The sequence below is a fragment of the Lampetra fluviatilis genome, chromosome 18 (genome assembly GCF_964198595.1).
Source record: "Lampetra fluviatilis chromosome 18, kcLamFluv1.1, whole genome shotgun sequence".
Lineage (NCBI taxonomy): Eukaryota > Metazoa > Chordata > Hyperoartia > Petromyzontiformes > Petromyzontidae > Lampetra > Lampetra fluviatilis.
The window spans coordinates 4,247,136-4,260,852 of record NC_136292.1 but is presented as its reverse complement, the minus strand read 5'-3'; the positions used below and the strand labels follow the sequence as shown (position 1 = coordinate 4,260,852).

Here is a 13,717-nt window from a genome sequence, read left to right as displayed (position 1 = left end):
AAGCTTGCTGACCCGGGTTCAAATCCCTCCCAAATACTGTTCGCTGATTTATAAAGTGAGGGATGACGTCCCTGCCTTATTTCTCCAATCACGACACCACGCGGAGTGCCGTGTACCTGTGTGAGCACTCGGTGGCTCTGGAGGAACAACGTGTGTGTTGTCTCGCAACATGTATGTCTCAGGTGGGACACCAGCCGGGCCACTTGATGACAGGGGCGCTTATGTTGCGCCTGAAACGTCGTGATTAATTTTATTTTCTACCTACGTGACTTTACCAAAAGAACCAAAAAGCATGGATTCCTGCAGTCACGAAAGCTTCAAATCACCTATAATAATGTTTGTATATTTTTTATCTCAACAGCTATGGAACTTGAACTCGCGGTAGCAGGCACAGCTGTTGCCTCGAGAATAATGACGTGTAAAATGTAGCTAAATGTAGCGTTAAAAACACACGTGTATGCATACACGTTGTTCACGAGCACCTATTAAGGCAAGAATGGTGTTAGAAGCATTTTTGTTCGTTTGGTCACACCAGGCTCTGCGCACCACTGTGCACGTGACAAAAAAAAAAACCTCGAGGAAGAGACGCTGCAGGGAATTATTAAGGCGGCCCACAAGACGAACAAGAGCGTGCCATAATCAGGTCCGAGAAGATTAGAGAAACAAATGAAGGTTCGCAGCAATGAATAACAAGACGGGAGAAGTGCGTGGCCGAGGTGGTGGGGACACAGCCGGGAGGACACGTCACAAGGGTGTGGGGAGGAGAGTTCTGCAAAATCAAGCGACAACGACGAGATGGCGAGACCAAGGGCAAGGAGCATGCGGCGAGTGTGGCTCTCAGGCAGGAGGATGGCCCCCCAAGCAGGGCAAAGTGGAGACTCGGGAGCGGACCAACTTGCCTCTGTGTCACTAGGCACAGAGCAAAGTGCAAGAGGGAGAATACATTTTTTACACTTAAGGGGCCGTCCATAAATGACGTCACGCGATTTTGGACGATTTTTGACTCCCCCCCCCCACCCCGTCGTCACACAGCGTCACAAAAAGTTAGACACCCCCCCTCAAATATGACGTCACAAAGCTCTGCCCCCCTCCCCCCCAAAAAAATAAGACATGCTTCAAATCGCTTTAAACTATTGTCATTGTAGTGCGTATTTAATGTGGCGCTGCACTCTGATGTTGTAGGAGAAAACATATTGTGTATACTTATTTAAAGTTGCGCATTTTGATGTGACGTCACATTTCTCAATCCCCCCCCCCTTGTCGCACATCGTCATAAATGTCTGACCCCCCCCCCACCCCAGGTGCGTGACGTCATTTATGGACGGCGCCTAAGGGCAACTTTGCACGACGTTAACCACGCTAATATTAATGCTCTCAAACTACTGTGTGTAATTAAGCTACGTGCATTACATGGAGACGTATGGTGCAAGTGTGCTGATCTCCTCCATCAGTGGAAGATTAAAAGCAGCCCCCTCTCTTTGTGGCTGCGGAAAGCATTACAAACTCTTCTTGGTTCTTTCGGTAAAGTCACATAGAAGGGAAATAATAAAATAATAAAAATAAAACATAATAAAATAATTCTCTCGACGTTTCGGCCACAACGCAAGCAGCCGTCCTCAGGTGAAGAACGGGTCTGTCGGGGAGACGCTGTCCTCAGGTGAAGACCTTCTACGTGACTTTACCGAAAGAACCAAGAAGACGAATCCCTGCAGTCACGAAAGCTTCAAATCGAAACGTTACAAACTCGTCAATTCGTGCGTCTCTCGCTCATTCGGAGGAAGTATAGAAGTCGTCCACAACCTCATCCCCAGAGACCCTGGACTGGCTAAAGAACTGTCATACAAACCTTGGACAACTTGCTGCTCCCCTACAATAAGTCTGCTATTCTGCAGCACAATCACACGGCGGAAAAATACGTGGGGTAAATGTATGAAGACGTAAATAAACTTTTAGATTGAGAGCGAAAAACACTGCAGCATCTTAATGGGAGACTTCAACGCAAAAGCAGGTTTATCGAGCGGAGAAGAGAGAATGATTGGTAAGTGTGGCATCAGCGAGAGAGGGATAGATAATGAGAGAGGATAGCTCCTATTAGAGTTCATAACTAGTAGGGACATGAAGATAATCACATTTTTCTGAATAAGGAGTTGGGGGAAAACATAGATAAGATTGACAGTAATTACAGAAAAGTGGGTCTTTCCAGGAATCACACATACGATGCAACACTACTTCAAACATACAATTAAAAAGTAGCGTATTGATTATTTCAGACAAACTCAAGACTGTCAAGAGACATCTTTGCTCTCGGAACATTGAACACAGGCTACGATCACAGGTCCGATGATATAGCTGCACACCGCGAGCTACAGATGCTCTGATCGTGCTTTGTCTTTGTACTGTTTGCTTTTTGGCATTCTCTTGTCTGACACTGGTGAGGCAAGGCCATAATGAAAGCTTCTATGGTGTAGGCCAATCAGTTTCGAAGACAATGCCATATATTATCAGAGCATGTTTGTTTGCATGTTCTACCACAAGTACGTGTGGTTAATGCAGACCTGATTCCTTGCAAAAAGTTTACATTTGGTATTTGAACATCTTAACACCGGTTTTATTGCTTTTAATGGAGCTTGTCTTGATGCTGGAAAACTGGGGCAATGGTGGTTGCAGTGTGGTGAGTATAAATGTGCATTTGAGCCTGCAGGTAACAGTGATGATGTTTATTTCCTAGTAGGTATGGAATTTGTTTTGTTTATTATGAGAATATACTAATTTATAGAATATTTTCAGATGACTGCAATTTGTTTAAAATTCCGTGTTAAAACGCCATTTGTATTTTTGAACGGGCATTTCCTAAAGTATTTAGTGCTCCAAATACATTTTACCAGAGCATTTTGTATTTCGGATAAACACAATTCTTGGGAGTGCTTTGCCCACCTTTGCCCGCATGCGCGCACAACAGACAAACGGTGGAACAAACGTAATGTTTGGGGCAGTCGGGAAAATGTAATAATAGCGGGGAAGTGGTGGGGAGAGAGGGAGTTGGTTCTGAGGCAAGGCGGCAGGGGTTGGAGTTGGCCCCTATATGGGCCCTCGAGCCCCGATTTTTTTGCATCCCATCACCTGGACTCACCCTCCGGCTAACGGAACTCATGTGCAGTTGCACCGCCTGCACCCTCGCTAGCTACGCCACTTGGTTTAGGGGGGGGGGGACCAAATACAGAATTGCCTCAACACTAAGTGAGGCATAGATGCGTATACTTACATATCCAGTTCCGCCAACCACTCTTTCTGGACACACGTGTGTCTGAGCTGCGTCAGAATCTGTCCATCCCAGATCGGTCTCTTCAGCAAATCTTCGGACCCACAGATAGTCCAAGCTTTTCTATGGAAGGCAAACGACCTCGATTGCGAGCGGTAGCCGATGATGATGATGATATGCGTATGGAGGAAGAGGGGTCCTAGAGACGGCAAGAGATATCGACAGGAAGAATGACGTGGGAAATCAGACGCACACACCAAGAGACGGCTCGCCTGTTCATCAAACACAGTGCGCTGTGCCCGATTATAATTTCATCGAAGTTCCTGAGAGAAACTGCCCGTGAAACTCCACCACCTGTGCATACACACATTGCATATACACGCAACCACATTCAGACACACATTGCATATATATGCAACCGCACTGAGTGACGGTGACGTCAACACGGCACTTGTGCCAGGCTAGGTGCATGTTGAGGCCACGCGAAGTGCCGAAGGCTGGCTGGCAGGAGGTTCACGGGACAGACCCAGGTGTTGTGGGTTAACTGACTGAGATGCCTGGCAGATGCACGACATGAACTCCCCGCTGAGTATGTATGTATATTTAACTTCTTTCGCACCGTACGTAACCAACCGTACTAATCGGAGGTCTGCATACATACACACAACTGGTTACACAATACCATACATACACTCACGCATAACTGTGCTACTTCATATAGCGCCTAATAAAATGCGTTTAAAACACAAAATGTGTTTGTGGTATTGTGCACTGAATATTATTTCCGTATACCAGGAGCAAAACTCAATGTTAGCACTACAATAATTCAGGCAGGCTACAATATTTAAAATGTATAATATATATATTTAAACAAATCGGATCGGGAGAATAACCTTGTTTTCTAGTTACCTTTTTCAGTATGTTTTTGAAATATTAATGAATAATTTAAGATTTAAACACTCTGGGTTTTAGTCATTAAAAACATTCATTCAACTTCACCGTTAACCCTAAAAACCTCTTTGGCCACGCTTTCTAAGCATTGCCCCTTCGATGCAGCGGAAACCACGCGGTGTTTCAGACGAGGCAGCAACATCAACAAGAAGAGAATCACCGGATCACGTAAAAGCGATTGCAGGCAAAATCACACGCGAATCATGTGCGCTCCAAGGCCATGCTGCAACATTTCCTCTCAAGCCAGGAGTGAATGGAATACAAAAAAAACTTACAATTCCAGCTATTCAAGTCGTTTATAGTCGCTGCGAGTGGTGACATGTTAACTCCCTGAGGCACGGGGCAGCCTTGGCCCTCATTAAATAAATGGGGGCCGGGGGGGCTGAAGGGGATTTGTTGGGGCCGACGGTTGCAGTGTGTGAGTTTGGGGGGGGGGGGGGGGTGGTGCTCACCATGCCCCCCTCCGCCCCTTTCTGTTGAAAGTTGAAAACGTCGGGGAAATCCTACGGGTGGCGGTGTTGACAACAGCTGACACGAGCCTTTTTTTACGGGGGGAGGAGGGTGGAGGTTTCCTGGAATTTGCGTTGGAAGGTCAAAACCGAGGCACGTGGAAACAATTAACCTGCCTCGCGGGCAGCCTTTGCGTTGCCTATTCTTGGCGTCAACCCAATGCATTGTGGGAATTTATGGGGGCAGATTTGTTTTTATTTGCGGCGGAGATTTGTTTTTTTTCTTTGTTACTTATTTTTGTATTTTGTTACTTTTATTTTCTTGGTTCTTTCGGTAAAGTCACGTAGAATGGAAATAATAAAATGATAAAAATAAAACATTATAAAATAATTCTCACGACATTTCGGCCACAACGCAAGTAGCCGTCCTCAGGTGGAGAACAGGTCTGTCGAGGAGACAGAGTCTTAAATCGAAATTTTACTTTTATTTGTACTTCCCAACGAGGGGTACAGGGGCGCGCGGGATTAGGGTACGCGGCGGGCAAAGCCACCGGTACACGAATACACGTGGCGATGGAAAAGAGCCCCATAGGCAACAGGAGTAGGAGCAAGACAGAATAGGGAGAGAGAGAGAAGAGAAATGAATGGAGATGAGAAGTGGATTTTCTGTCTGCGCCTCCGGTAGTGGAATTCCCTATCGTTGGAAATTCGTTTAACCGACAATGTGGATACTTTTAAGTTGCGTATAAAAACACATTTTCTGAATTTCGTTTATTCTATATAGCTCGTCTTCTCTCTTGGCCTTTCCTTAACCTTAATCTTACAAGGCGCCTTGCGACATCAGTGGAAGGCGTCTTACAAATAAATATAAATTATTATTATTAAAGGAGCGGAAGGTACAGTCACATCAGGAACAGGTCGATGAAAAGAGACCATATCGTCCTCTTATCAATTAGCGATCTCTGCGACAGAGTCCCAAGATGTTCAAGAGTGGATGTCTCACGCGCCAGATTCAGCCAGTGCTCAACAGTCCTTATTGTATTGAACATTCGGCATCACGCGGTTTCGATTACAAACGCTCGTCACATTTTTGGCCGATGGAAACAAAACACCCTGGAACTAAAAATATCGTAAAATATTGCCGCATTTTTATTTCATAATTAACAGCTTACTTAGAATGATTACATTATGTATTTGGAGCGTTTAGTAAAAAAAAAAGTTGGACGTTTTTCTGCACGTTTTAGCCAAAAATAACATTGCCTTCCTTTGTAGGTTATTTGTGGGTGGGTGCAACGTTGTATGTATTAACTGTGTGCATATGGATATGCTGCATATGTTAACGTGCAGTGTGTGGCATGTATTAGGCTTGAACAATCCCCTGCCGGTGGTCATTGGGGTTGTTTGACCATACTTCACCACCATGGTGAGTGTGTGGCTCGGTGAAAGAGGCCTGTCGCCAGAAATCCAACTCAGGTGGGTCGTTGAAAGTTTCCCAACACACACTTGACCACGTTCAATCACGGTCCCACGAGTTCTCGTCTGGATAAACAAATCTACTTGATTCGCCTTGACTTAAATCTTAAAGTTTTCAAGCAACCCAGCGAAGATCCTAGGAGAGATGAGAATAACATTCCAAGCTATTCTGCACTCATAGCTTGTTTTCATAGCATTTATAAACGTATATCTTACATGTTTTCTTTATTCCTGGCAACTTAAATAAGTCTTCCTTATTATAGGATTAGTATTTAAAAAAATTGCCGCATATATGAATCCAAATTCACACTTTCAAGTACAAAAATGACAAGAATGGAAACACTATTTTTGTCAAAAAAGGTGCAGACAATCAATGTATTTTCTAATGCGTGTGTTGCGTTATTGTTTTTTTTTCTTCCCTCTCCGCTTGACTAAGAATACTCCAGTTTGCATTACATTTCAAGAGGGGTTAACCAACACCGGGAGGCCGCGACTGGACAACAGCAACTAAACACAGGAAGCATATGGGGGGGGGGGGCATTTGCCCAGCAGCAGGAAGTTACAAGTTGACAACGACGATAGCAACAACAACAAGAATGACAATTCAAATCCTGCAACAGTCGAACTTAAGTTCTCTCATTTAAAACAAACATTAACTGGCTCATTGCTGGAGCATTCACACGTCTTTCTCGCAGGGATGAGATATAAGATGTAAAAAAACCAAGACAATCTTTAGATACCATCAGCCAATGGGGTTTGTTTCTATTGTCAATGTTTAGTAGTAGTAGTCGAGTAGCATGTGAATGTCCACAACATAACATGATTAATCGCCACCTATGCCACTGTCCCTGAAACACACAGTGGGAGACTGCTACTGACAAGCTGTGGCTGACGAAGCTCGGGCACAATCACTCGTGGAGAACAGCGATATACGTGAACGACATCCAACACGTGTCGCACGCTCACTCTTCCAGAGAGAGAGAGAGCGAGAGATGAGATGCCCCGGACTTCCAAGTGTCCAGCTGGGAACAACGTCCCGTACCTTGTCCCCCCCCCTTACCTCGGCCATTAACGCTCCAACCGGCGGTTGTTTTGCCGTCAAACTCTTGCAAGAGGGCCTTTAAACAAACGACTGAGCCCCCTCCCCCCCACCCGAGGCGTCTCACCTTTCAAAAACAAACTCTCTCCACCTCCGCTGGCGAGCCTCATACCCCCACCGCCGTTATGAAACCTCCAGGCGCACCCTTGTCACAATAAATATCTGATGGGTTTTTTTTATTTCTATTTCACCCACAGCAGCCTATCTGCGTACGCCAAACAAGCGCCGCGGATCCGGATTAGCACGGTTGGTTACGTACGGTGCGAAAGAAGTCCAACGTACACACGTACGAGTCCACGACAACTTGCTTCTGTTTGAGACAGACATTTTTTTGCTACTCACCCCACGAATGTGGATTTTGATGGACGTGTGCACACACTTACATATTCATTTATTTAGCAGGGGGAAATATTTTCCCGTGACCCATAACCGTGAGCATTTTGACGATAACAGTCACAACTTGTGGTTGGATGCGTAATTGCCAAGTGTTTTAAGGAAGTCGGGAGAATGGAGTCTTTAAGATGTGCCTTCTGTTCTGTTCTGATCGCACCGCCACTCATCTTCATGCATACTTATTTGCGTAATCAAAACAAGACGCGACAATTACTGCATCTCATTTACACTCACGTCATCCTCGTGTTGTTTGTTGGTGTTTTTTTGTAATACATATACATTATCATCTTTTGTTTTCACAAAGCAACTCATTATGCCATTCATATCAAATAGATGTGTGCCGTTATATTTGTGATGCCACTCGTGTGAATAATTATAACCAGCATGTGAGAAAACTCTGTTGATAAATTCACACATTTTTCACCAATTGATCATTCAACGTCTCCAGATATTCACAAAGAGCGTGCGAGTCGCAGGATAATATAGGCACAGAAACCCTTACGTGAAAAGAATATACAAAAAAATATTACACCACATATTCCGTGTAAGTGGTGAATTATTTTGGACACAGATGCAGTAGGGTATTTGTGTAACGACGACCTGACACACTTCTCTTGAGATGGCACTTTATTGAAGACACGTTCGCTTGACATCAGGTGAAGACCCCCACTGCAACAGCCCCGAGTCTCCCGCGCATCTCCCTTTTATATACCGACACGAGGCCACGCCCCCCTTCTCAATCATTCTCGCCTACTCTGGACGCTCGCTCCACCGGCAGACTCCACCGGCCTCTCCCGTCACCTGGCCACGCTCCCTTCTCGAACATTCCCGTAGCCGCAAGTCCCGTCGCACTCACAACTGACTCCCCTGTCATTACCTCCCGTGGCCACTAGGGAATTCGCAATGTAGGCTGACTCCCCTGTGATTACCTCCCGTGGCCACTAGTCCCCTCACACCGCATGCAGGCTCTATTGCCATGACACATGGAACAGCAGCAGTGTTATGCGTGTAAAGCTCTGTTCATTTCATCCACCTCTCTGGCCTCTCTATGTGCTGTGAAGAAGGACCATTGCCTAATAAGTCAGCTATTCTCTACTTTTTCTCTTTAGAACAGTGTTATTGATTCTTGTGTTGTTGTTTTTTCGTGAATTCACTGAACTTTTGCCTGTGGACATTGCCTAATCTCTTAAATAATAAGCCAATTATAGAAATATGACTGTCAAGATTTTAACGGAATTCTAACATATTCACGCACACAACAACAACAATAACCGCTATTCGCCACTGCGTGGCGGTAACGTTACCACGGCCCTTGTGCCAGGCTATGTGCACTTTAAGGTCACGTGAAGTGTCGAATACCCGCTGGCAGGAGGTCATGAGCTATACCCAGGTGCCATGAGTTGACTGACTGAGATAACTGAGATGACTGGCCGATGCACCACCTGTGCCCCCTACTGTGTTTTATCCGCCAGACGCACCGCTCGTTGTTGTGAGCACATGCGCGTGCGCGCACACACACACACTTCACAAGTCGAACAAGCATAGAGGTAGCTTCTTTCCCAGAACTATCTAGAATTGTCAGCCACCTCTTAGAAACATCACTGGAAACCAAACTGAACACGATGTGCTAATCACCGCAAAGCAAACGCCGGCGTACACTCGCCGTTTAAAAAATATACATTGTTAAATCAACCTATCCTCCAAAGGTTTCTATTTAACAACATGAAACTCTGCTTAGGAAAACACACTGCGAGCCGTTAACAAAATAGTCAGGGAGCAGTGACAGAAAGGGTGTCCAATGCTGTAATAGTGAGTTGAGACACGTGAATCAGCACGAACAGAGGCAGAACCGCTATAAACCAGTCACGGCTTGAGATGGCAGAATGTACAACCGTTATGGAGATTTTACCTACATCGACTGCAAGTGAAACATATTATTTACAAAAAGGCTACAGCTGAAAGGCGCACTTTCAGCACGTTAAAAATTCTGCGCCAAAAAAGGTTCCCACCCGAGTATAAAACCACCATGTAAATTAGCGATTTTTCTAAAAGGTTAAACATGAATTACGGTGGTTTGTATTTTTTTCGAATGCGATTTTAAGGGTGCACAATGGGGGGGGGGGGGGGGGGTGAAACGTAGATGTGTCACAGATAAGACTGATGTGATTTGTAAATTTCAGTTCCACAATCTATTTTCCTTTTGGATGAAAAAAAAGCATTGATCATGCTTGCCGTGGCCTTATGCCACATCCAGACTTTCTGGACTCCACGCCGACTCCAGTGAATCAGGTCTTGATCCAAATCGCCCTCTCACGTATTTGTTTTTTTTATCTGGCATTACCTACCCTGTTTTATCGGGCCGAGAAGCAGGTACAGTACTTTGTGTTTGTTGCTTCATGATTTGGAACCAACGACATTTTATAAATCGCGTGATGCTTCGATGAAATGTTGCTATTCAGTCTTGATTGGTTTAAGACTTTTGTTGTTGTTTCAACACTGCTGAATGGTAGCACCTGTAAGTAGCTGAATAGTGCTGTGATCCCGTTATGTGTGAATTAAAGCACGCAGATTCTTCCACGTGATTCAAGTCACCAGCTGGAGAATATTAAAACACATTCCTGCGGAGGGAGCTGGTAGGAACGTTGGGTTGCTCAGTCAATGGCCAGGGTCAACGGCGGCGTGGTGTATTCCGCAAATATGCCCGACTGTGAGGGCGGGCACAAGCCGGCGTGAGTAGGTTAAACGTTGAGTTTTATAAGGGCACCACAGGGTGACCAGCCCCTCCCCACCCAGCCCCTCCCCACCCAGCCCCACCCCTCCCACCCCCCACCACCCTCCCCACCCAGCCCATCCCCACCCTCCCCACCCAGCCCCTCCCCACCCTCCCCACCCAGCCCCTCCCCACCCAGCCCCACCCTCCCACCCCCCACCCAGCACCACCCTCCCCACCCAGCCCATCCCCACCCAGCCCCTCCCCACCCTCTCCACCCAGCCCCTCCCCACCCAGCCCCTCCCTTCCCACCCAGCCCCTCCCTGCACGACGGGCGGACACAATAATCCCCTGTGGGCTGGTGTAACCAGGAGGTCCCTACCAGTATGAACATTTTAAATGGAATAAAGGTTTAAAGGTGCTCAAAGAAGCATGCAGTGTTGCATACTTTGAGTTATAATGACACATAAACAGGAGCAAACGGATTATAGCACATACACACGTTTGGGGCATGAGGGTGACTTAACAACAAGACACTCAAGTGGACGTGGGCAGGACACATCACTCGAATGGACGATGGTGGATAGTTGAGACTGCGAAAGAGTGGTCGCCAAAGGATAGAACGCGGCTTAAAAAAAAAACCTCCACCAAGGAGATGGAGGGATGAACTCACCGCCGTTGTACGTGTTAGAAGGATTGTTACATTGCAGGAATGTGAGAGATGGCGATGGTTTGTGGAAGCCTTCATCTAGCAGTGGACGGATCATGGCCGATCATCCCTTCAGGCTTAGCAATCCCATCACCAACACAGTCGCTATGAACGCCGTGTAAACTGCAATTATTTTGCAATAAAACAGAGGGCAAAAGTACGTCACGTGACAATATCAACATGTAAACCGTGAGTGGGTAAACACATTCATACTGGAGTTGCATAGGATTTCGCCTCCATACTAAGTACAGGAACTGATACAGTTCGAAGAGGCTGCTTAGCAATGAAACTCTGCATACCTGTGAAGCCAACCTGATTGTAAGCAGCTGGGCATCGCCACATAAGGACCTCATTGGCTGCGGTTGAATTGAAGCAGTCACCCTCCCCTATGACGGTGTATCACACACACACACATGTACCTCGGCTTAGGTACCAGAGACTTATCTTAGGGTCAATGCAAAGCACTTCGCCAGGCACTTATGGGTTCTTAGGAACGCATTATACTTTGCTGAATATATAAGGTACCGCATAGCCCTATCCTGACCATAGACTAAAGGACATATAGAGTCAACTTTTGATTATCCCGAGGAACGGGGAGGAGTTGTGGCCCGGATAAATAAATAAAACCCACTAATAATGCAAACCATATTTAAAGTAGGCTATAAACATGTATGGTTTTTGGCGGGTAAAGACGTGATCTGCTTCTCAGTGTTTCTGAAAGTAACGGGTTTACTTACCAACAAGTTTGTGGTCACGTGGGCACTGAGTCAACAGACCCTCAACAAGTGAGGAGGGGCAATTAATCCATGGCCTGGATATTCTGCCCATGGACAATCGAGAGTCAAACTGTATTATATTAATAAGCAGCAATCCTGATTTGTTTGTATGTATATTAAAATGTACATGAAATGTTTGAAACTGGGTTCGTTATATTTCCAGTGTGCATTGTTAATCATGCGATGAATAAATGAATAAAACAAACCTTGCAATTGCTTTAAATTTTTCCATGTTAGTTTTTTCTCTAATTCCAGACATGCCTTAAAAGACCCCATATCATCTTGGTTCTTTCGGTAAAGTCACGTAGAATGGAAATAATAAAATAATAAAAATAAAACATGATAAAATAATTTTCACGACGTTTCGGCCACAACGCAAGCAGCCGTCCTCAGGTGAAGACCAGGTCTGTCGGGGAGACAGCGTCACCTGAGGATGGCTGCTTGCGTTGTGGCCGAAACGTCGTGAGAATTATTTTATTATGTTTTATTTGTATTATTTAATTATTTCCATTCTACGTGACTTTACCGAAAGAACCAAGAAAATGGATCCCAGCAGTCACGAAAGAACCAAAAAGATGTTGATTCCAGTCTGCCTTCAATACCTGCCCTATAGGTACACAATGATTCTGCTGACTTTCATAGTTGCGGCCCTGTGACATAGCTCCAATTGTTTAGCGAACTTGTACGTAATTTTAGCCTAGTTCGTATGTATGTATGTATGGACGTTAAACTTATTTCGCGCCGTGCGTAGCCCACCGTGCTAGCAAGTAATTAATTCCCACTGGACGTTATGACTGTGTGGTTAGAAAGTCTGACATGGTTCACGTTTCCCACATAGCTTACGCAATGGAAAAATCCTATATTTTGGAAAATATATCTCACTGTCCCTGTGAATAACGTTGGTGAAAGTTTGTGTCACCTTCGCTAACTGCCCTTTTAATATTTACTCTGTTACGTGTTGCATGTCAAAAACATGTATATGTAATTCAGGCTTAACAACGCATATAAATTGGTCATAGAGATCATTGCGAATAGAATAGCAAAACATGTATCGGCCAGACAAATCATAAGAGCAAGTAGGGTTTGGGAACATATTCGCTACTATTGACCACATGTTCAGATTTTAGTAAAGACTAATTAATTTTAAATACCATCGTACCTATCATTTGCATACTCAAAAAATGCAACGCTGTAGAAAATGACGCAGTCATCCAAGCTCTCACGAACCACTCTCCCCATATTAATATACAAATATTCAACTGTGGCGAAAGGGAAATATATCTTATTCTTAGGTTTTTTCGGTAAAGTCACGTAGGTAAAACATCAAAATTAATGAAAATAAAATAAAACAAAAATCACGACGTTTCGGAGGCAACACAAGTCTCCGTCATCAGGTGGGACCGTCACAGCCGAATTAGCTGCATCAAGTGAGGCAATGATTCAAGATGTAATCCCTTAAAAGCAAGTTGAAGGGGGGAGGAGAGGGGGGGGAGCTCATCAGAATGTGGTAGCCAATGAATGGAACGTATCGGGAGGGAGGGGGGCGGGGCTCAAAGACAGCACGGAGTGCTAAGTATCTTTCACGCATATGTAGCAGGACAAAAAAACAAACCTAACCGTTGTTTTGATTTAAAGCTTTCGTGACTGCAGGGATTCATATTCTTGGTTCTTTCGGTAAAGTCACGTAGAAGGGAAATAATAAAATAATATACATGTATATTATTTTATTATTTCCCTTCTACGTGACCTACATAGACATCTCTACACGTAGCAGGGAAATAATAATATATATATAAATCTTATTTTATTATTTCCCTTCTACGTGACTTTACCAAAAGAAAACAACAACAACGGTTAGAAGGGAAATAATAAATTAAAATAAGTATATATATAAATAA

General features: G+C 44.8%; 1 long non-coding RNA gene across 3 annotated transcripts in view; it reads left to right on the top strand.

Annotated features, from left to right (window-relative positions):
* LOC144937013 (uncharacterized) overlaps window positions 1–7,023 on the top strand; it is a 106,129-nt gene extending 99,106 nt beyond the window's left edge. For 2 of the 3 annotated variants that reach the window (XR_013637550.1, XR_013637547.1), the window contains exon 3: window positions 6,994–7,023. This is a non-coding gene — a long non-coding RNA (uncharacterized LOC144937013). Of the gene's footprint in view, window positions 1–6,568; window positions 6,836–6,993 lie in introns of those variants that run through there. The other variant, XR_013637549.1, reaches the window with a different exon arrangement.
* Window positions 7,024–13,717: the final 6,694 nt, after the last annotated feature.